The 21,502-nt window shown below is 44.0% G+C and overlaps 1 protein-coding gene across 3 annotated transcripts in view; it reads right to left on the bottom strand.

Annotated features, from left to right (window-relative positions):
• Ano4 (anoctamin 4) overlaps window positions 1-21,502 on the bottom strand; it is a 395,425-nt gene that overhangs the window by 298,678 nt on the left and 75,245 nt on the right. Inside the window, exon 1 of one of the 3 annotated variants that reach the window (XM_028880308.2) lies at window positions 7,088-8,274. The exons of the other annotated variants lie outside the window; for them this stretch is intronic. The gene's annotated coding sequence lies outside the window, so the exon portion shown is untranslated. Of the gene's footprint in view, window positions 1-7,087; window positions 8,275-21,502 lie in introns of those variants that run through there. 3 annotated transcript variants of the gene reach the window in all.

The raw sequence follows: 21,502 nt of genomic DNA, 5'->3' as shown, positions 1-21,502 counted from the left end.
TAACTATGTTATTAGCAATAAAATGCCAATGGACCCATGAGGCTTCTCATATGCTAGACAGTTTGCTAATTAACACCACAATGATCTCAATCCAAAATTCTCTCTAAGGTCTTAAATGATGGTTTTAGGTTAGATTTTCTGACTTAATTCCTTGCCATGATTTTTCATCTGTGCTCCTGAGGCTTGAACCCAAGAATCTCATATACACTCTAATACTAAACTGCATCGAAAACTTCCTCCTACGTTTTAATTTTGAGACAGTCTTACTAAGTTACCCAGGCTGGCCTAGAACTCACTCTGTAGCCCAGGTAGTCATTAGACATGTGATCCTCCTGCCTTAAGCTCTTGGTTGGATACAATCACATAACCAGTCCACCAAGCCTGGCTCTTTGGGAAGACTTTGACTGTCCCATTTTACCTCAGTGAACAAAAGGAATGAGCGAAAAGTGTGTCTCTTAAGAGCAACGGCCATCTCTGATGAATGAAGGGCTTTGGTGTAATTAAGCACAAGAAGAGATTTCAAACACATATCCACAACTGACTTTTCCTAAACTGATTATCCCCCAACTTTCCCAAGTATAAACATTTAGAACTTCTGGTACCATTCCCATCGCCCTTGCATTATGACTACCCCTTTCCACTCCTTCCAAAACCTCCTCGTTTTTGATACACTCCATCAGGTCCAGTCCCCCCCTCCCCAGGCCCCTAATCTGGAATCCCCTCTCTTCTGTCATATTTGCAAGTCATGGCCTACCTGTTCTATTTATGACTGTCTGCTCCCAAGTAAGGTAATTTACACACCAGGCTAAGCCTTACTAGTGTATAACCTTTTCACGAACAGGAATTAGGTTTGGTTTGGTTTGGTTTTTGCCCATGGAGAGCACGCAATATATTCTCAACATTTACTTTATCTAAATTCATTTGGAGGCTGAAAGACCCTAACCCTTCAGGCTTACACACCCCCACCCCCAAGCCCCAGGAGAATAAGGAACTAAAAAGAAAACTAGTTCCAAGGGCAACCTGACTCAGCCTTTATTCAACCACCCCTGCCACAATGCAACAATGTAAAGAGATCTCTGTTAAGAGATGCGCTCAACTGTGACTGGGATAGTTGCAGGTGTTCCAGGAAGGACCACTGTGACCTTTGTGTAAACTCCACGCCTGCCCTGATATCCCCCCTTGAGGTTTCGGGAAGAATGTACATGCAGATGTGACTGTACCCACTCTGTGATCAGACCATGATCTTGTGAAACGAAATTGTATGGGAATTGTAATCTTACGGCTTTTGTGGCTTTTTCCTTTAAAAGTACCCATGTGATTGCAATAAGATGTGACTCTTGCTCTCTGGAGCTGAGTTTGCCCGACTGTACAGCCGCAAAAATAAACCTCGTGCAGTTGCATCAACTGGACTGGAGTCTGGGTTCTTGGGGCGCCCACTTGAGACCCTAGATTTTTGGGGGTCTAACAGAGGCAAAGACATTTTGAGGGGTTTTTACATAGGACTTCTAGTGGACTAAACCTAGTTCTCTTTATCTTTCTCTTTTTCAGTCTAAGTCATGGAGACACACTGTATTCTTAAATTAACCTTTCCACACAGACCAGACACTGCCACAGGATTTGGATGGCCATTCCCTATCCTTTGTTCAGGGGACCTGGTGTTTGTCCTACTACTTAGTTACTAAGCTGAGACTTGGGGTACAGAGATGAAAGTGTAGTTCCCACACTCGAGGAGAGTCAGCTAGCTTGGTTTTGGACAAAAAGGTTTAATGAGAATGGCATCTAAAGAATTTGTGGGGGATTGTTCCTACATGTGCTTTCAAAGTTTACTGCATGAAGAGGGGAGACAATCTAGGCAGAAGACACAGCATGTGCAAAGGTACTGAGGTAAGTCAGAACACTGGGCATTTCTAAGAACTGCAAATGGGTTTAGAACTCCTGGAACATCCCGTGTCTGCTTCAGAACAAGGTGGACAAGGAAGCCAGCGCTGAACATTAAGGTGGGCATGGCTCATAAGAGTAATTCAACCTGCGATTAGTTCCATATACGCTGCTCCACCCAAGCTGTCACTTAGGATCCGAGGAAACAGGCGAGTTTTCCCCAAGAACGGAATTGTCATTTCACCACATGGCAATGGTATAAACCAGTTTCCCTAATTAATCTCTTTTGTTCAGTCAGGTAACAAAACCACAAGCTGCAGGCGCTCTAGAAAACAGCAAGACGCATGTTACAGTAACAGCAAAGATTGACTTCTTGTGAAAAGAAATTCTCAGTGACTAAACCAAAGGTACCAACTGCCCAAGCAACTGGATTCCCTCAGAAATGAGATATGACAGCAAGCAGAACACAGGCTAAGAATCAAGAGGAGGTAAGCTGTATGAAGCCTGAGTAGACAGCACTCAGCAAAGGTGATGGCCATGTATGGCTGCTTCAGTAATGTATCTAATGTGGGATGGACATAGTGTATGCGTGGCAAACAGTAAGCAAATTCATAACTGCATGAAGGAATCAATCCATAAACAGTCATAATCACTTGAATAATTTAAGTGTAAAAGGAAAGCCTAATCATAGTGTTTGCAAAATTCTTGAGATGCCCATAGGAAAAGCAAAATTTCAATACAAAAAAAAAAAAAAAAAAAAAGCATTACCACACAAGCATGAGCGAAATTACCATAAACATTTGCTTGATGTGACTCACGCTGACTGGTACAGCTACGTAATCTGCATTGAGTGAGCCCGGACATAATGGTCACCAGTGAGTTAGTTGCCACAAAGCAGTTTTGTAAGCAATGAATGATGGTGGATGTCAGCTGTGTGCTGTGGAAGAGGTCCCACAACAGAAATAGAGCAGGGTTCCCAGTAAATAAATAAATATGCTTTGCACTAAATTCACCTTGCCCAGATGCTAGGCAGATCTCTAACCTCAGGGAATGGCTTTATTTCCTTAGCTTGTACCAAATAAGGTCAGATGTTCCTCAACGTCATTTCTGACAACAGGACATTAAAAATGTCATAGGGTAAGCAAGTGATCACACCTGAGCCCTGTTCAGGACAGTTCAAAATTCTCATACTGATCTGAGGCATTCTGACGTCCACATTAAGATCTGAGTTCTGGGAGCTTTCTAGGGTCAAGAGAACGTGCAACCCACTTCCTTCAGGAAGACCGAACATGAGTCAAGTATCTCCATCAGATTAGTAATGGATAAATGGAAACACAACATCTCACATTTTTTTTTTCATGGCTAGACTAGCATCTTCTGAAAAGAGCTGGCCCAAGCCTAAGGTAACACATGCAGAATTTGAATCACAGAGACAGTGGTAAGGTCTAGAGTTCAAGGGTGCCAAAGACATGCTTCTATAACCAGCTCATCTTTGATACCCAATCCTTTCTACTTGCAACCACTCCACCACTTACAAGAACTCCCCACAGGGTGTCAACAAGAACACTAAAGTGAGTTCTTGATGTCTGTGCTCTGTAAGAAAGGCTACCAGCTGACTCAGCTGCCTGATGAAGGGTTAAAGACTTCTAATAGCAAAAAAAGTACACAAAACCTGTCATGATATGTTTGAACAATTTCTTGGCTCTTCAGACTTAACCAACGGTCTGACTGGAGAATTGAATGCTAAATATAGGAACAATTTTCCCCCTTTCATCTTGCATTATTTGGGGGCTCTGATGTGGTTATCCTCCAGAGTTCTGCCATCCCCCACTACCACCCAAGATATAAAACTTACAACATAAACATTTAAGACAATCTGGATTAATTATTATTCTACTGGGAACATAGGTTTTTTTTTTCCCCTAGGAGGTTGATATACTGACTGTAGTTCTAAATTCAGTAGGACGGCACAGATCCTAATCACAGTCACTGACAAACAGCTCATGAAACGTCTCTCCTATTTTATACAATTAGTCTGTGCGGCCAATGGAATAGTGAGTTCCTTTTCAAGTAGATCACCAAGGCTGGTGAGAGAAGTGGTTTTGATGGCTGGCTGAGGAACAGTCTTCCCTCTAGGAAGCTGATGTGGGAGTTGTACATTAGTCCCTTTACTCTGTGAAAAGGAGTTCGTGGGAAGATGGTAAAGGGGGATACATTGGCTTAATTACATTGAAAAGGGCAACAGAAAGAAAACCTCCTAATAACATGGCTCAGGCAGTTTTCAAAGGCAGGCTGGATCTTATAACCAAATGACTTTACTTTGTATCACTCACAAACTTTCCCTCTTAACATAAAAACCATTCAGACAGTAAACATGTCAAAAACCGAGGGCAATCTAACCTAGGCAGGTCTAGAATGCCATTAATTAAAATGCAAAAGTGATGCTATTTCTGGTCCCTTGGTAATCAGCTATGGAAAATAGTTTCGATGACAAGAATACCTGCAGAACCATGAGGTGATATGTATATTAATGTGGAGAGTTTCATCTCCCAGTTACATTAGAGTGTGAACAATTGCAGTTTGGTTACCTAAAGAAAAGCTATAACTTCATTAATCATCGTACGTTTTTCATTTTCACTGAGTTTATCAAGGTATCCATATATGGGCTCAAACATGGAGAACAGAAAAGTAGGGAAGACAGAATACAGGAAACAAGAGAATAAAAATGGAGAGACCCTTGATTCACAATACAAGCTATAGGTTTCAAATTAAAATGTCACCCAAAGAAATAGGGAGAGGAAGGTTTGGATGGAGGCTGTGATTAAGGAGTGTGAACAAATGAACCACTGCATCTGCGCCGGTCTAGGAATCTGAGACCCTTTTGAAATAACTTCAGTTGCACAGCAACAGAATAAACAGGCAGATAAAACGTTGCAGTGACTTCATCACACTGAGGACACAGACTCCACTCGGCACAGCTTTTCATCAGTTCCTGGGGTACTTTCCTATGCAGAGACTGCAGAGGAATTAACATGACAGCCTGCTGTGAAACAAAGAGGTGCTGAGGAGAACACTCCCCTGATTCAGAGAAATCCCCAAAGGCATTATCTGGAAGTGAGGTGAGTGAGGAGAGTAGGGAAATCCTCTCTCTCTCTCTCTCTCTCTCTCTCTCTCTCTCTCTCTCTCTCTCTCTCTCACACACACACACACACACACACACACACACACACATGAGGCTCTCTAGACAATGCTTGTCAATGTCGCAGGAATTTTCCTACAATTCCCTCTCATAGTTTTAATTTTATAATTATAGTGAACATAATATCAAAAGTAAACAGTATCTCGGTATATTTGCTTGTAAATGTGTTTCTACATATATGCATGTAAATACATACACACACACATATATGATTCTGATTACTTAGAGAAACAATCTGTTAAACAAAACAAAGTAAGCCTAAAGGATCTTTTTGTCTCAACACTAAAGTTGCTGCTAATTACAATGAAATGTTTTCTAAATGCATTGAACACTGCCTGAGGGTGAAGTGCAGAGGTTAGTTCCAATCCATCTAAGCTGATTCTAACTCTTTCCATCCTGATGAATACCACAAGTTGCCGGCCCCAGACTCCCAAGAAAATCATTTGAGCTGGAGATGGGATTAAGCAAAGTAAAGGGCTGTACCTTAAAGAAACAATGCAAAGAGCTGTACATGAAAGAATCTGAGGAAACGAAGCACCTGCCAGGCACATCCCAATACTGCCATAAAACACGACTGCACACAGGAAAGATTATGTATCAGTTACAGTTCCAGTACCGCTGAAGTCTTTCAAACATCATTTAAGGATTCCGACTGCAGTCTGCAAGAACAATCCCCTTTCTCTCTTACTGTTAAAGAGACATTTTAACATTTGCTCATTCTACTCTTGAGTGGGTTTGGAGGGGTCATATAAACATCTGAATAGTTGAGCCATGTAAAGGGATGCCTTCAAGCTTTTTTAATGCAAGAAATAATACAAACAAAATATAATAATCACCAAAATACAAAATGCAAACAAAACACCAAATGTATCTACTTTGGACCCGGGAAACAGGATAAAAGCATCCGTCATCAAGACTAGTTTAAGAGAAATGTACAGACAGTGGAAATAAAGGTGGTGCAAGAGAGCAGGAGAGCGCCAGAACTTCACCCTCGAAACTCCCAAGGAGCAAGGGGAGAGATCAGAAACTTCACCCTGTATTCCCCCCTTGTTCATCACACACACACACACACACACACACACACACACACACACACACAAATCACATGCATTGGTGGCTAAATTACACCTGATGGCAATTCTTCCTAGAGTTACACACACAATTCCCACGTACAAGTAGATAACCAACACTTAGCCCAAAACTTATTAAACAAACTAAGGAGAATGACAACTTTGAAGTTTATGATTTACATTATTGCTTTGACTAACATAATTCACCATGCTATGGAAGGGAGCAAGGGAGGGAGGGAGGGAGGGAGGGAGGGAGGGAGGGAGGGAGGAAGGAAGGAAGGAAGGAAGGAAGGAAGGAAGGAAGGAAGGAAGGAAGGAAGGAAGGAAGGAAGGAAGGAAGGAAGGGAAAGCTCCCTGTAAAGAAAGACTCCTACAGTGCACAAGTTCAACAAGGTGAAACTCCAGGAATACTCTAGGTTTCCTTCGGGCTCCCCAAGGCATCCAGTAACAGACTTGAAGTTGCAATACTCTTTACAGCCAACCTGGGAGCCCAGGTGGGAAATGAAAGCACTAGTCAGCCTGCCTTGGGATAATCAACCTGCCATGCACACGCTCTTCATTGGAAAGCTGTTTGTTTTCTCTTGAAAAAAAAAAAAAGTCTAACCATTCCAACAGCTTCAAAGCTTTTATCTCTCAGGAGGAAGATGAAACTATGTTGTCAACTCCAAAATAAACGTTCTTCCCTTCACTTCCCACCACCCTCCGAAGAAGCTACACAGCGCACGGTTTGCAGAACTGGGTGCTCTGAGACTCAGAAGCGATGAGGTCATGCAGTCTACTCATCTGCCAGCCAGGGCAGGATTCCTCTCACCGCTAATGTTCCTGCTCAAGTTGTAAACCCCACAAGACACAGGGCCACTCTGGACCCACCGGCAGATGTTCAAAGCACAGCTGCCCATACAGACTCCAACATAACTCACACGTGTGTGCTCATGCTCACCCCGGGGAAGATGGAAGTCTTTGCAATGTGGCAGGTCACCCCTGGTCCCTCCAGGTTCTGAGAGAGTGCCCCTTAGAATGCTGAGGAATCGTCTTGCCGGAATCTGTCAGCCAGCCTGCACAGATCCCCTGCACACTGCTGCAGTTTGCTGTGGAGAACACATTTGCCTAGCCGCAGCTTCAAGGACAAAGAGAGCTAGCACTTAGGTTTCCGTCATAGCCGAAGGGCTCGGGTTTATGAAGAAATAATAAATCAAAGACAGACTATGCAGACAGATGACCCCAGGTATTTTAGTTCGCTGGGTCCTCCAGAAAAAAAAAAAAAAAAACGACCATGGGAACAGAAGAAATGCAGAAGGAAGGTCACTAAGCCTAGCTGGGAAGAGAGGGAGCGATCCTTTCACTGCAGCAGAACGGGCTGCTTCAATGCAAGCACTTACCATAAAAATAGAAAGAGTCAACAGAAGGAGAAGGGATCCTTCCTCAGTGTCTGTGGTGGAGAGAAATTCACAGGGAACCTCCAGGCTTGACTCCGCGCGGAGGCCGGGGAAAGTGATGAGAGGCAACAAACCCGCCACACACAAGTCCTCTTCAGTCTCCCCTCCAGCCCGCATGCAGTTGTTGGTGCCGTGGAAACCCTGAGAAGTCTGGAACAGGACTCTCGGGGGAAGCAAGCCGGAGTGAAAGCAGCCAGCTGGGGCCAATTTCACCACAATCTCAGAGCATCACGCCCAGGACAGGTCCTCCCTACTGGGTGCAGGGGCGGCATGTGGGGGGCGGGGAGGGGGGGGGGAGACGACCGGGCTAGGCTTTGGAAAGCAAGGTTTGGGTTAGGAAGGAGTCTCTTTGGAGTGGAAGGAACCGCCGGTGAGCACATCAGTATTCCATATCAGTTATTGCCAGCAACCAATCAGCCCAGCTAGGGGGCTGTTGTCTGTGTGACAAGGGAGTACAGATGACAGCCGGTCCTGGGAGCTGCAGGACAGCTCCCTGCCAGCAGCACACAGCAACAGAAGTTCGGGCAGGGTTGGCAGCTTGCCTTCTCCCCAGTCTCCGTTAATATGGGCTTGCCCGTGTGCCGATTCCCAAAGCCCCGTAGTTACGCCGGCCACCCAGTCACTTCCCAAGGCATCCCACCGGATTTCTGCAGGAAGCCCAGGGAGTGAGGCACGGTGATCCCTCACATATCAGACAACTCTGACGTGGACCCTCCACAAGGTCGCCCCCGGGTTCAAAAGTGGTCCTCTGGACCTGTGCCTCTCTATGGCCAAAGCGTAGGTGGGGATGGCCAGGAACAGAGCTTTCCACGTCGTGGGAGAAATTTAGACAGAAAAAGGGTTAAAGGTCTCTGTGGGAATTTGACCCTCCATCTTCATTAAGTTTCTGTATTAATGTTTGTATAAAAATGCCGTTAGAGGTGAGTTTCCGGGGACAGTTTAGGGTTCTCTTCGACAGCTCTTAAATCAGCCATGATTTAAGACAGGACATACATGCTCTAGGTAAATAGTATTAATTTATAAACACTGAAGTGAGACGCCGCAGTTTATGCTAACAGAAAAGAGCCAAGGCCTTGATGGCCAATGATGGATAATTCTAAACATTTCCCATTTGCCCTATTTTCAGATCAAGCCTAGAACCCTGGTAATATATACATGAAGCTGTGTTTGCCTGTGATGATTAAATTGGATCAGGAGGTGGTTTCTGAGGCTAAATGCTAGCTCAATGAGATATCATAATAAAGCTTGCTGATTTTTTTTAACTTTGGAGGAGTGTTTAAAGACGCTTTCTCAGCAGACGAGCCAATTCCCTCTTCTAGTCTGGAGTAAATAGGAAGATACCGGCCCTCTGTGTTTTATGTGACATTGGGTTTCTAATTTTAGTTCCGTTTTCGCTCAGAGGTTGGACATTCACTGGACATTCTGTTATGCCATCTAGCCATGGGCAAACTGCAGGCTGACACGGGGGAACCTGAATACCACCGCTTTAAAAGAAGGGCTAGGTTCCAAGGAAGCAGTGAGCATGGCTTCAGAATGAGTCAGAGCAGGGGCCCATAAAATGGTCCCCATCAAAGACAAGTCTAATAAAATGAGATTGCTTAAATGAGGAAGAAAAGGATGCTTACCAGGGTGGTCGTGTGTACATTAAATGAGAGAAATCTGAGAGATTCAAATGCTGCTTCATTGTTCAAGCTAGTTCAACTCAAATTGGCAAATATAAGGAAGACCATCAACTGTGTGTGTAAAGGGTGCAGAGATGCCCTCTGCCTTCAAGGAGTGTATAGTCCCACAGGCAAATGTTAATATCCTAGAAAGTATTCTTTTTAAAGGTTTGTCAAGCTGTGCATTTCATAGGGCATTTTCTACGGCCCAAGCTATCTGGGAAACATAACTGCACAAATAATCTTGATTTATTTATTTTGTGTGCGTATGTGGGGTGGTAGGTGCGCACAACTCACAGTATACGTATGGAGGACAGCTTGTGAGAGGCAGTTCTCTCCTTCTGCCGTGTGGGTCCTGGGAATTGAACTCAGTTCTATCAGGCTTTGTGGCAAGCACCTTCACCCCTCTGAGCCACCTCTCCGGCCCACATTTAACACCTAACATTTGAGGTTCTTTAGCTGAGTACTTGTTTTGATTGGCATCAGCAGCTCCAAATGTGACAATAACATGGTCAGCATATCAAACCATGTGTTTAAAGAGGGGATTATTCAAAGCTCCTGAATAATTGAGATTAATACTGTTTATGAAATGGACTCAATACCTTGACTATGTCTGAGGATAATGAAGCGTGAAAAGGATAATGCTTCAGAAATACAAATTGCCTACTAGATTAAATAATTGTACATTTATATGACAATTGGGTCAATGAAAATGGTATTCTAGTCACTCCAATGTCATTAATTTTTAAAGTTTGGTCACTTCTCTATTCCTCCCTCTTCAAATGATGATAGGAATGCCCCAGCTTCAGACAGCAATAAACAATGTTTAATTTTGCACTGTATGAACAAACAAACAAAAAAATCAGTTAAACTCAGGGAATCTCACACTGTACCTTGCTTGCTGGCACCAAACATCATAGGTCCCAAGAAATATTTGTTGGATGGCCATTTGATTGGCCAAGGAGAGTCTTACTAAATTTCTACAAGTGCATGATTTAATGCCTTATTTTAAGACTTCTCAATAGGTCGAACTTTCTGTCTATAAAGTGAATTATGTACCTACATCAGTTTGTTTAAAAAGAAAAAAAAAAAACGAATGCTCTGTAGCTAGAGTTTTCCTGTCTTGTCCACAGTCAGGACAAATCTTTGCCAGTCCCACAGTCGCTCAGACCCAACCAAGTAAACACAGAGAACTTATATTTCTTACAAACTGTATGGCCGTGGCAGGCTTCTTGCTAACTGTTCTTTTATCTTAAATTAACCCATTTTTATAAATCTATACCTTGCCACATGGCTGGTGGCTTACCGGCATCTTTACATGCTGCTAGTCATGGTGGTGGCTGCAGTGTCTCTCTGCCTCAGCCTTCCGCTTCCCAGAATTCTCCTCTCTCCTTGTCCCACCTACTTCCTGCCTGGCCACTGGCCAATCAGTGTTTTATTTATTGACCAATCAGAGCAATTTGACATACAGACCATCCCACAGCAATGCTCTTTCAGGAGATCATCTCCCAGGAAGTTCGCTGGCAACAACTTATAAAGCCAGAAGATAAAGATGTGTCGAGGCAAGTCTTTCAAAAGCAGGGTGGGAACAGTAAAGCTTGGGTCTACCTTTGGTAACCAGCTTAAGAAGGAAAAAAAAAAGCTTACTCTTACAAGGGTAGATGGCTGTATAATTCTGTGTACATGTGTGTTTACAATTTGTGTGTGTACATAAAGATGCCACACACTGCAGCATGCATAAGGGGCAAAGGGCAACCTTAGATATGGTCCTGGCTGTCTACTTTATCTGAGATTGGCAGTGTCTCTTTGTTGGTTTGGTTTTGTTTTCTACTGTGCCTACCAGGCTAGCTTGCCTGATAGCTCCCAGGGGTTCTCCTGTCTCCCTGTCTAGATGTCTACATTCCCAGTCTTACATGGGAATTCAAACTCAGGTCCTCCAAGTGCTTTTACCCACTGAGTCATTTCCCCGAGTCCCCCAGCCCCCCATTCCATTTTTAACATCAAAACCTATCAAGGGAGATATGAGAATCAACGAAATTCAGATACCATTTTATCAGTCGATGTTTTGACAACTTATAATAAGTTGCATAAGGTAACCATTCCATCTAAAGGTACTAGCCACTTTGCTAACCCAGCTTCATCCCGGGCTTTACTCTAGTGATGCCATGTGTTTTTCAGCCTGATGGGTGCACTCCTAAGACATGAGCAATGTGCACACAGGGGCGGTGAAAGAGACTGCCTATGTGGCCAATTTGATTGGCCTCAGAACACTTCCTCTTTTTCATGGAAATATACTGAGGTGGACACAGAAGCCTTCAAGAATGTTTTCTGATTCGGTCCATGTGGCTGCAAAGAGGACCCTTCTCATACTGTCACCTTAATTTGAGTGTAGTGGGACTGAGAAAGTCTAAGCTAAAGAAAGAAAAAAAAGATTATTTACTTCAGAGACTAAATGTAAACCTTTTATGCAACAGCAAAAAAAAAAATGCTCACAATTTAAAGAGAAAACAATTTATATCTATTGATTTATTTTCCTCAACTTTGACCCTACAGTTTCATATTAAGGCCAGACTGAGTTGTCCTCAACTACTAGAAAAAGAAAAGGAAAGAATATTCCAGAAAAGCATGGGATTGACACAAACATTAAAGTCCCGTTTCTAATATCTAAATTGTCCTTCTGCTTCCTGTGGGAGGTCTGGAATGCAGAGAGAATAGGTTGACCTGCTAAGGGTCACTGACTGGCTGAGAATAATTTCCCAAAGTGCTTAGTAGGCGGGCTTTCAGATAGTCAACAGCGGCTCCAAGTACATGAGAGGCATCTGAGGCTCATAACTATAACCAGAGCATCCAAGTCTTGAAAAATGTGTTTGTTTTCAGCATTCCTCAAGCCAGAAGAATCCCCCGGGATTGTCAGAGATCAAACCATGCAGAAAAAAAAAATCCATGAAGATCACAGCCCGCTTGCTTTTCCTCCTGTTTTTGAAGATAGCAAAGTAAATCAATATCTGACCTAAAGAGTGACGGAGAGTTAGGCTGAGTCTACAGAAGAAAAATGAAGAGAGAAAGAGAGAGAGAGAGAGAGAGAGAGAGAGAGAGAGAGAGAGAGAGAGAGAGAGAGAATGCATCTATGCACAGACATGCATGTCAGTGTATGCATCTAAAATCTTACTGAAATGTCTACATGCAATTAGTCCTTAGGTCTCAACAACCAATTTGGAGCACTATTCTTTCTTCTTCTTCTTCTTCTTCTTCTTCTTCTTCTTCTTCTTCTTCTTCTTCTTCTTCTTCTTCTTCTTCTTTTTTTTTTTTTTTTTGTTTTTTTTTTTGTTTTTTGAGACAGGGTTTCTCTGTGTAGCTTTTCGCCTTTTCCTGGAACTCACTTGGTAGCCCAGGCTGGCCTGGAACTCACAGAGATCCACCTGGCTCTGCCTCCTGAGTGCTGGGATTAAAGGCGTGCGCTGCCGCCGCCGCCGCCACCACCACCACCGCCCGGCTTATTGTTTCTTCTAAACGTTAAAATGGCCTCCAGTCTCTCCCCTGTTCTAAGCTAACCTCCCTATTATCATTAGCATTTTCTTCCTAAAATAGAAGCAATTGTCATCATGCCATTTCCTTGTTAAAAATCTGGAGTGGTCAGACCAAATGCAGTCACTGTTGAACTTGAAATTGAGGGCCTACTGCAATCTGGCCTCGGTTTACACTTCTGGTGTCAATTCCCACCATTGTGCCCCCTACATTGTATGCTTTCATTACACTTGATAATTTAGGATTCCCCATGGACACCACTTCCTTGGCTGTGGTAATCCACTTTCCTAGAACAGTCATCCGTACTTCTCTCCCTGGAAACACTCTACTGTTCATTTTCCAGTTCACTATCATCTTCTTGGTCAAGGCACCAAATTGTCCGATGTGATTCAGTCACTTCTGTTTTCCCATAATGTATTCTTTTTCAGTCTCGTGTGACAACTACAAATAACAAATACATTATACTAAATTAGTACCTTTTAAGCAATTTATTGAGATCCTTCAATACCCTAAGCATCGGATGCGCAATAGTGCATGATGAATGAATGACTCCTTCTTATGCCTCTTACAGTCAAAAGCACTTTGAAGAAAGCCCAAGCTTGTTTCCTGGAAGTCTGCAGGAGTACAGACTTATCAGCAGTGTATAAATAGCCCCTCCTTCCAATGGGAGTTTCTGTGGTTTAAGGAGAGGGTTTTGGATTAGAATCAGAAGGGCTAAGTCCCAGCACTTAGTCTGTGTCTCCTCGACCTCAAAGAGACTAAATTACATTCTAATATGCCAGGACTTCTCTGAGCTACAAGTAAGGTACTGACTGGCGAGTAAAGTACCTAAAGCTGTATAAACACATGATTGGAGACATACTTACTGCCACCACTGCCTGGTGACTGCTGTCGCTACTAAGGTTTCATCAGTCATCACAAAACGTGTGCAGACAGTTATCCTATGCAAACCAGCCTGGGAGCCAGTGACTCAGCACTGAAGTCATCCCAAGTGCCTGGCTTTCGGCCTGCTCATCTACAGTTGGGGTGAAGTGGAGAGAGAGCCTCTGAGAGCCTGGGACTCAGATTCAACCTCTTGGTGTGGAGAGCTGGTCTCTAAGACCCAAGCCCCTCATCTAGGAATTGGAAACAATAATACATACTTTGGCATGTGGTCAAATTAGACGGGATCTATAATACACATATCAATGCATATAATTATGTATCTGTGCAATAATATATCCTCTATTGTGTTTATGAATCTGATAAGCATTCCATGATTGGCTTGGGAAAGGCAGTCCTTCCTTCCTAATGCCAAGCATCTATATAAGGGCCAGGCCTCACCTTGTTTCCTGAACTTGCCAGGAGTCGGTTAAGAGTTTCCTCTGCCTGGAGCCACTCAGCCTAGACCTGGGGGTGTCGCTTCATCCAAAAGCCTTCCCTGATATCACCAGTCTGTATTCTCGTCACCCTTCTCATGCCATTTGTGTAACAAACTGACGTGTCTGATGACGTGTTTAGTGTTTACCCTCCATGCCTCACTGAATGCTCTGCTGGAGTGAGGACCATTTGCTTCATGCTCCTTACTAATGGAGTCCAAAACAGAATGCCTACTCAGTATCCACTCCCTGAACATTTATAGCATGACCAACATTTACAGATGTGTCCCAGTGTCCTTTATAGCTGTATGAAGTTCAAATTACCTTTGACTATTGGACAGATATAATGTATTGGAGGTCATTTCATTAAAAAATAAAATAAAATAAAACAACCCAGAACCGTGCCACAATGCTCAAGTCTGCATAGGCATTTAATAATTTATGACACTTATCAACAAATATTAAAATGCTATCCAGAGATGGGAGGACTTTGCAAACAAAGATGGCAATTGCCAGCTCGGAAAGCCCAGAAAGGGCTAAGCCCAGCACAGTGACTCTCACCTGCAGAACTGAAGCACTAAGAGTTGCTGCTTGGCCGCTGCTTCATAAATCAGCGGTTGCCCTGGATTCCTATTTCACATTTCCCTTCTCTTATGTTATGCTAAAACTGTTCTGGCCCCAGTGTACCCTGGGAAGAAATGTGTACAGTCCTTGATCTCTGAAGTATTGACAAGAACAAATAGTTTTGGGGAGCCCAGCAATCCAGACAATTTTTCTTTCTTCTCAGGGAGCTATCTCAAAGGCAAGCCACACAAAAATCCTCCAGAGCCTGTCCAGAGCGTCCCTGTTCCTGATTAGCTCAGCCTTACAGGAGGCCTAATAAATAAATAACCACAGCAATCCTGTATAATGTATGAGGGCTACTTTCCGATGGTCATTCCAATTAGAATATTTTCAATTAGCAATAGCGTGGTAAGTGACCAAACAGTCATATGAACTTGCTTTACATCACGGGAAATAGAAAATAAGAAGTTTGGGGGTTTTGGTTTTTTTCTTAAGAAGATAAAGGCTCCCTAGACAGAATATAAAACCATCTTTTTCTCTTCAGTTCACTCTTTCTCTGGCTTTTCTTTTTCCATTTCTATGCATCCTGATGGGCTCTGTGACCTAGAGAAAATGACCTCAGTTGAACTCAGCTCTTCCATGAGTAACTGTCTCAGTGTTGATGTTGTTTCTGCCTTACCCATCATGCCCACATCCCTTCCTAAACATCTCTCTCCTCCTCCTCCACCCTCCCCCTGCAGCCATTGCCCTAGTCTAGCTGCCAATGTTCCCCAGGTCGAAAACGACGGTTTAACCCATCTACCCTTGACGCTGCTGCCTGTGAGGTTTGGGATGAGGACACCACAGCATCCTCCCTGGCAGAAACTCTTCCCTGCTTCTTACCTTCTCCAAGGATGTTCCTGATTGTAGCACACGGGAGCCCATGACTCCCTCCTCCCTTTCCTCTTACTCCCACCCCTCTGCTGTCCCCTCTCATCAAGCACATCCTAATATGCAGAGACCCGGCACAGCTCTCTCATGTCTCCTCGTCCCTGGAACGCTTCTTCTCTACGGCCCAATTCAAGCATTTCTATTCCATATTTAAAGTATTCCCCATCACTCCTCCTACATCTGAAGAGATGAGGTCACCCCCGACGTTGGCACTAATTGTATAGTAAAATAACTGCTGCACGGTGCAGCGGAACATTCCTGTAATCTCAGCACTTGGAAGGCTGAGGCAGGAGGACTGCTGCCAGTTTCTGGCCAGCCTGGACTACATTTTTGTAGTCCAGACAAAAACAGACAAAAATCATAAAGGGGCCTTAGTATGTGCTTCCTACAAGGAAGTCCCAGCCTGAGTCTTATCCATCTTCACATCCCCCGAAAGGAACTTTCTCTGGAAGCACTTAAATAAATGGATATAAAAAGCCCTGCTTCTCGGTGTATCTGGCTCCCTTGCTAGATTGCATATCTTCCGAGAGCTAAAAGAGAATCATACCTGTCTTTCCAACCACTCAGCTCATTATGATGCCTAGAGCATATGGGTGCTTAATGCATACGTGTGGAATTGGTTTGCATATGATTGGCCCAAAGAGAGGGAAAAAATTGGCTCCAAGTATTCAAAAGGAAAAAAAAAATACTCTCTGGACTGATTTCTAATTAGCTCATTTTAAAAAAAAAAGTTCAAATCTTTAATTTTTTTCTCCTTTATAAAACACCACAGGCATTAATTCATAAGGATACTTCCTTGGAAGCTCCTGGCTTTTTAGGCTAGCCCAACTAATGGAGGCCCCTTGGAGATAATGAAGCACTCCACACATACTTTCTGCTTTGAACTGCCTGGTGGAGAAAAGGATACGGACTCTGGCAGAAAGGAATTCTTAGAGAGATCTTACCACTACTTAAGTTGGGAGTGGCAAGAGCCCTACCTTCTCGAGAGGAGGATTTCACTACAGATATTCCCGGGCAGCCCAGTGGCCTCCCAATGTGAGGATGATTGTATGAATGGCTGTAGATGTGACTCTAGGAAACAGGGCATTATTTGGGTGTCCAATGGACTCTCCACAGCAGCCTCAGGGTTACACAATTCCTTCCTCTCTTCTCCCTACCTCCTAGGAAACAAGTTGCCATGCATCCAAAGAACTGGAGAAAATAAAACTCACATGCACAAAGCCAGCTGTGATGACTATTGGTATATAAAGAATGGTTTAATACTAGTCTGGTTAAATCCACCAGCAAGGAAATCCATCCGTTAGATGGCAGGGCCCTGACTAAAAAGCCTGACAGCAAGGAGTTGGAGTATGCCTGCTTCCCCCAGCCTCCCAGCATTGCTGACACACGGCCAAAACACTGTGAGTGAACTGTAACATTGGTGCTAGTGAGGTGACTCTCCGGTCCCCATTGTCATGGAACGTCCCTTCATATCTCAGCAACCAATTTCGGTTCTGTGATTTGAACCAGGAGGTGAAAGCAGACCCAATATTTTAAAGGGCTATGATATGCTTGGGTTTTGATAAAAATTAAACTAAATTCATACACTGAACGGTCCATATCTTTATAGGGATGTCTTTCTTGACTTTTAAACTTGTAGATGTCCTTTGAACCGCTAACATACACAAACCTGCATTACAGGTAGGGGTGAGAGATGGTGCAGCCATTTTCAAGACAGTTCGGTGGCTTCTTACAAAGCTGAACATGCTCTTATCATATGGTTCAGCGATCATGTGCCTTGGTACTTGCCCAAAGGAGCCGAAAACAGTTCCTCACAAAACCTGCACATGCGTGTTGACAGTGGCCTTATTCATAATTGCCAGAATGTCCATGGAAGCAAGATGCTCTTCTGGAAATAAATGGATACATGAAACTGTGGTTTATTGAGACAACAGAATAATATTCAGCCTAAAAAAATGTGTGCCATTGAGCTACAAAAAACATGTGTGGAGATCTTAAATTTATATTACCAAACAAAGAAGCCACTGTGAAAAGGCTGCATGCTGTCCATTGCCAACTATGAAGACAATACTATCAGCAGCCGAGGACTAGAGGAGGGGTGAATAGGCAGAGCACAGGAGATTTCTAAGTCACTGGAACCATTCTGCGTGATATTACAGTGATATTGTGTCTCTATCAATTCATCCAAACTCATGGATGGGATAATACAAAGAGTAAAGACTAATGATTACAGTGAGGTAAGTGAGCTGCAAGAGAGGAGCCAAGCAGATGCGGAGTGTTGATGGAGGAACCGGGAGGTGCAGAGGGATAACTACTCAGTTTTGCTATGAACCAAAACCGGCTCTAAAACTAAAATCTAGGAGCTGGAGAGACGGCTTAGAGGCTAAAAGCACCTGTTTCATGACCGTGAGAGCCAGGGTAGATCCTAAAACCTGTGTAGCAAGCCAGGCATCCTGCAAAGACCTTTAACTCCACCTCAGAGGAGGGAGCAGATAATCTCTTGTGATTTCACACCCTGCCTCCTGCCCCCCACAACGTGTGTGTGTGTGTGTGTGTGTGTGTGTGTGTGTGTGTGTGTGTGTGCTGAGTGCATGCTGTGTGTGAGTGTATATGTGCTGTGTGTGTGTGTGTGTGTGTGTGTGTGTGTGTGTGTGTGCGTGCGTGCTCATACAAACAATTTCAGTTACCTCATGTAGCATATACACCAGGCAATGCAGCAGGTCCAGAGAGGAGGTGGAGGGGAGAGGCAGAGGGCGAGGAAGAGAGCAGGGTGAGTAAAGAAGGGAAAAAGAGGTAGGAAGAGTCAGAGGAAGGAGATGGGAGGGGAAGCGAAGAAAGAGGAGGAAGAAGGAGAGAACAGAAAAGAAGGGTAAAGGGGGAGGGGGAAGAGGAGGGAGGAGAATTAGAGAATTCTCATTCCCCACAGAAAGCAAGAGAAGTTCTAGAAGACTCAGTCAGCGCTGTTTCAGACCTCCACAAACTGTGACTACTAGAGAAATGGAATATTCCAGCAGTACGGTTCCTTTGTCAAGACCCAACAAACAACAAAGGCTGCACAGTGAATTCTATTAAGAAAATGTAAAAGAAATTTACAGAAGAACTCCTTCCTTTCCTTCCCTTTCCTTCCAAGCCTTGCAACCCTGCCCAGGGCCAAAACAGGAAACATGTTAGCAGAGAAAAAAATAGCATGTGGAGATCTATGCAAGAATACCAACACATGAGGATCGGCCACAGGAGACTTTATTGTGTCTACAACTGACCAAGTTCAGTTCTAACCATAGTGGAATAAAGAGGAAGGAAATGGCTATCCAGAGAAGAGAACTGTTCACGATAGCCATAGAAAGTGAGGAGAAGTGGAGGTAAAACATAAGATAAGGGTTGGCGAGGGGTGCCCCGTCAGAGGAGAAGTTACCTGCTGCTTCCCAGCAGTCATAGCGTGCAGGTAAAAGTGATACACAGCTGCACCCGCTTCTCTGCTCCGACACAGCAGTAGCCATAATGTAGAGACACAAAGGGCAACCAGCAACTGGGGGAGGAAGCCGGCCTGGAGCAGGTAGCAGAAGGTAAGGGAGGCTGCATCTGTTAAAGCCACAGCCAGAGGCAAGAGAACTGGGCCAGGGTCGGATTCACAGGCTCATTCATGCATTTGACAAGAATATGCCCAGGACCTGTCAGTGGCTCTGCAAACACAATAAGACCAGGGATTTAGTCATATGCAGCTGCCCGTGATGAAGCTGCACACGGCCCCGAAGGTTAGATTGCGTTTGCTGTAGGCAGCCACAGCCTGGTGGGGTGGAAGCCCTGGGTACTGCTTACCCTGCATCCCTTGCTCTCATCAGACTCCTCGAAGCAGAGGCCGAAAGGGTTCCACAGTGCTCTTGTATGAGCTTCAGAAGGTGGAAATGAGGTAGGGATAATCTTCCTGACCTTGATACTCTGTTTTCCTCTTTGACAAGATCAGAGAGATGTGTGCTTTCTTGACAGCACCATTCGGCAGGGCATCATCATCATGGGCATCCCTTCCTGACTGAGGAAGGGCAAGTACCGTAGATTAGATCTGGAATACCCCTGAAGGTCTAGAAGGTAATGACTTGGTCATGAGCCTGCAGCACTATTAGAAAGTTTTGAAACCTTAGGAAGCAGGACCCGGGGAACTGAATGGAAGTTACTGTGGCTGTATCCCTAATGGTGATACTGAGACCCCCCAGCCCCTGCTCCTCTCTCTCTTAGCTTCTTGACTACCACAGAATCAACGTGTTCTTCTACCATGTGACCCTGCCATGATGTAGTGTCTCACCACTGCCCCCCCACAAAAACAAAAAACAAACAAACAACAACAACAACAAAAAACAGATCTAACTATTGATGGGCTGAGGTCTCCAAAACTGAGCCAAATGAATCCTTTCCATTTTTCAAATTGGTCATCGTGGGTATTTTGTCATAATAATGGGAAGACAGCTGCTGGCACATCTGGTGAGTGGCATCCCAGGATTCGTGACCCATGGATGGTGACTATGGCTAAAAGAATTTTGACTCTACATTTCTTACAGAGATTTTAGAGGTAGACCATATCTTGTCTTCTAAACCTCCACTGATTTCGAAGTCCACAAATTCTCACATTAAATGTTTTTCCCCACCTAGATTTTTTTTTTTTTTAAATAGGCATGACAATTGAAGGAGGCTGTCTGGGAAATGAAAAGGAAGCCAAAAGGAAGGGCAAACAGGTCCAGAGGAGTAAAAGGAGACAATATGACCGAGTACATTGTATACATGGATGAGTATGTTATATGGAACCCATTCATTTAAATAATTAATATGTGCTGATGGAGAGGAATGAGAAACTTAAAATTAATCTTCATGTATGCAAAATATAAAGAATGACTTCTGTTTCCTATCCTGATTCCTGGTTGGCATTTGCTGTAAGAATTAGGTAAGGCAGGGACAGATTTGTGTTTCAAGGTGTAACACTGGCCATTGCTCAGCCATGGGTTGTGGTACCCAGACTGAAAGAGACAGTTGTGAGTGGAGAAAATAAAGATGGAAACAATATTTCACAAGCAGAAGATGGACTTGAAAGGCTACAACCCAGAACCAAAGAAGCAGGCGCCTAAATGAGAGACAATCAGTGTTCTACTGTGCTTTCCTGCTGCTATGCTAAGCACTGACCAAAACCAACCTAGTAGAAGAAAGGATTTGTTTGGCTTACACGTTATCATTCACAATCAAGGAAGTCAGGGCAGGAACTAAAGGCAGAAACTGAAGGATAGACCATGGAGGAATGCTGTTTACAAGTTTACAAGGAATGCTGTTACAAGCCTCCCCAAGCTTGCTCAGCTACCTTTATTACACAGCACGGCCCCATTGCTTAGGGTTGGCACCGCCCACCGTGGGCTGGACCCTCCTACGTCAATTAGCAATCAATAAAATGCCCCCACAGACAGGTCAATCTGATGGAGGCAGTTCCTCAGTTGAGATTTCCCCCTTTCTAGGTAACTCTAGGTTCGTGTCAAATTGATAACTGAAGCTAACTACGGCAATTAGAAAATGCCCAGAGGAGATGGCACTTAACTATAATTAAGTGGTCCTTAATAGGGAGGAGTGTGAAAGAGGAAAATAAGCTACATCCATTGGCGTAAAGGGGAAAAGAATGAGGGCTTCCTGTGGGCCACCTTCAAAAGGCTTAGAAGGAGGAAGAAAGCCAGGCCCTGAACAAAGCCAATTCTTTTGTCTTATTTTTCATTGTGTGTATATGGGAAACGGCGGTATAGTCACTTGAGCGCAGGTACCCTCGAAGGCCAGAGACATCAGATCTCCCGGTGCTGGAGTGATGAACCACCTGTTGTGTGCACTGGAGAACGAACTCAGGACAGAAGGCACTCTT

The sequence above is a fragment of the Peromyscus leucopus genome, chromosome 18 (genome assembly GCF_004664715.2).
Source record: "Peromyscus leucopus breed LL Stock chromosome 18, UCI_PerLeu_2.1, whole genome shotgun sequence".
Classification (NCBI taxonomy): Eukaryota; Metazoa; Chordata; class Mammalia; order Rodentia; family Cricetidae; genus Peromyscus; species Peromyscus leucopus.
Note: the sequence above shows the minus strand (reverse complement) of the source record. Positions and strands in the feature narration are given on the sequence as shown.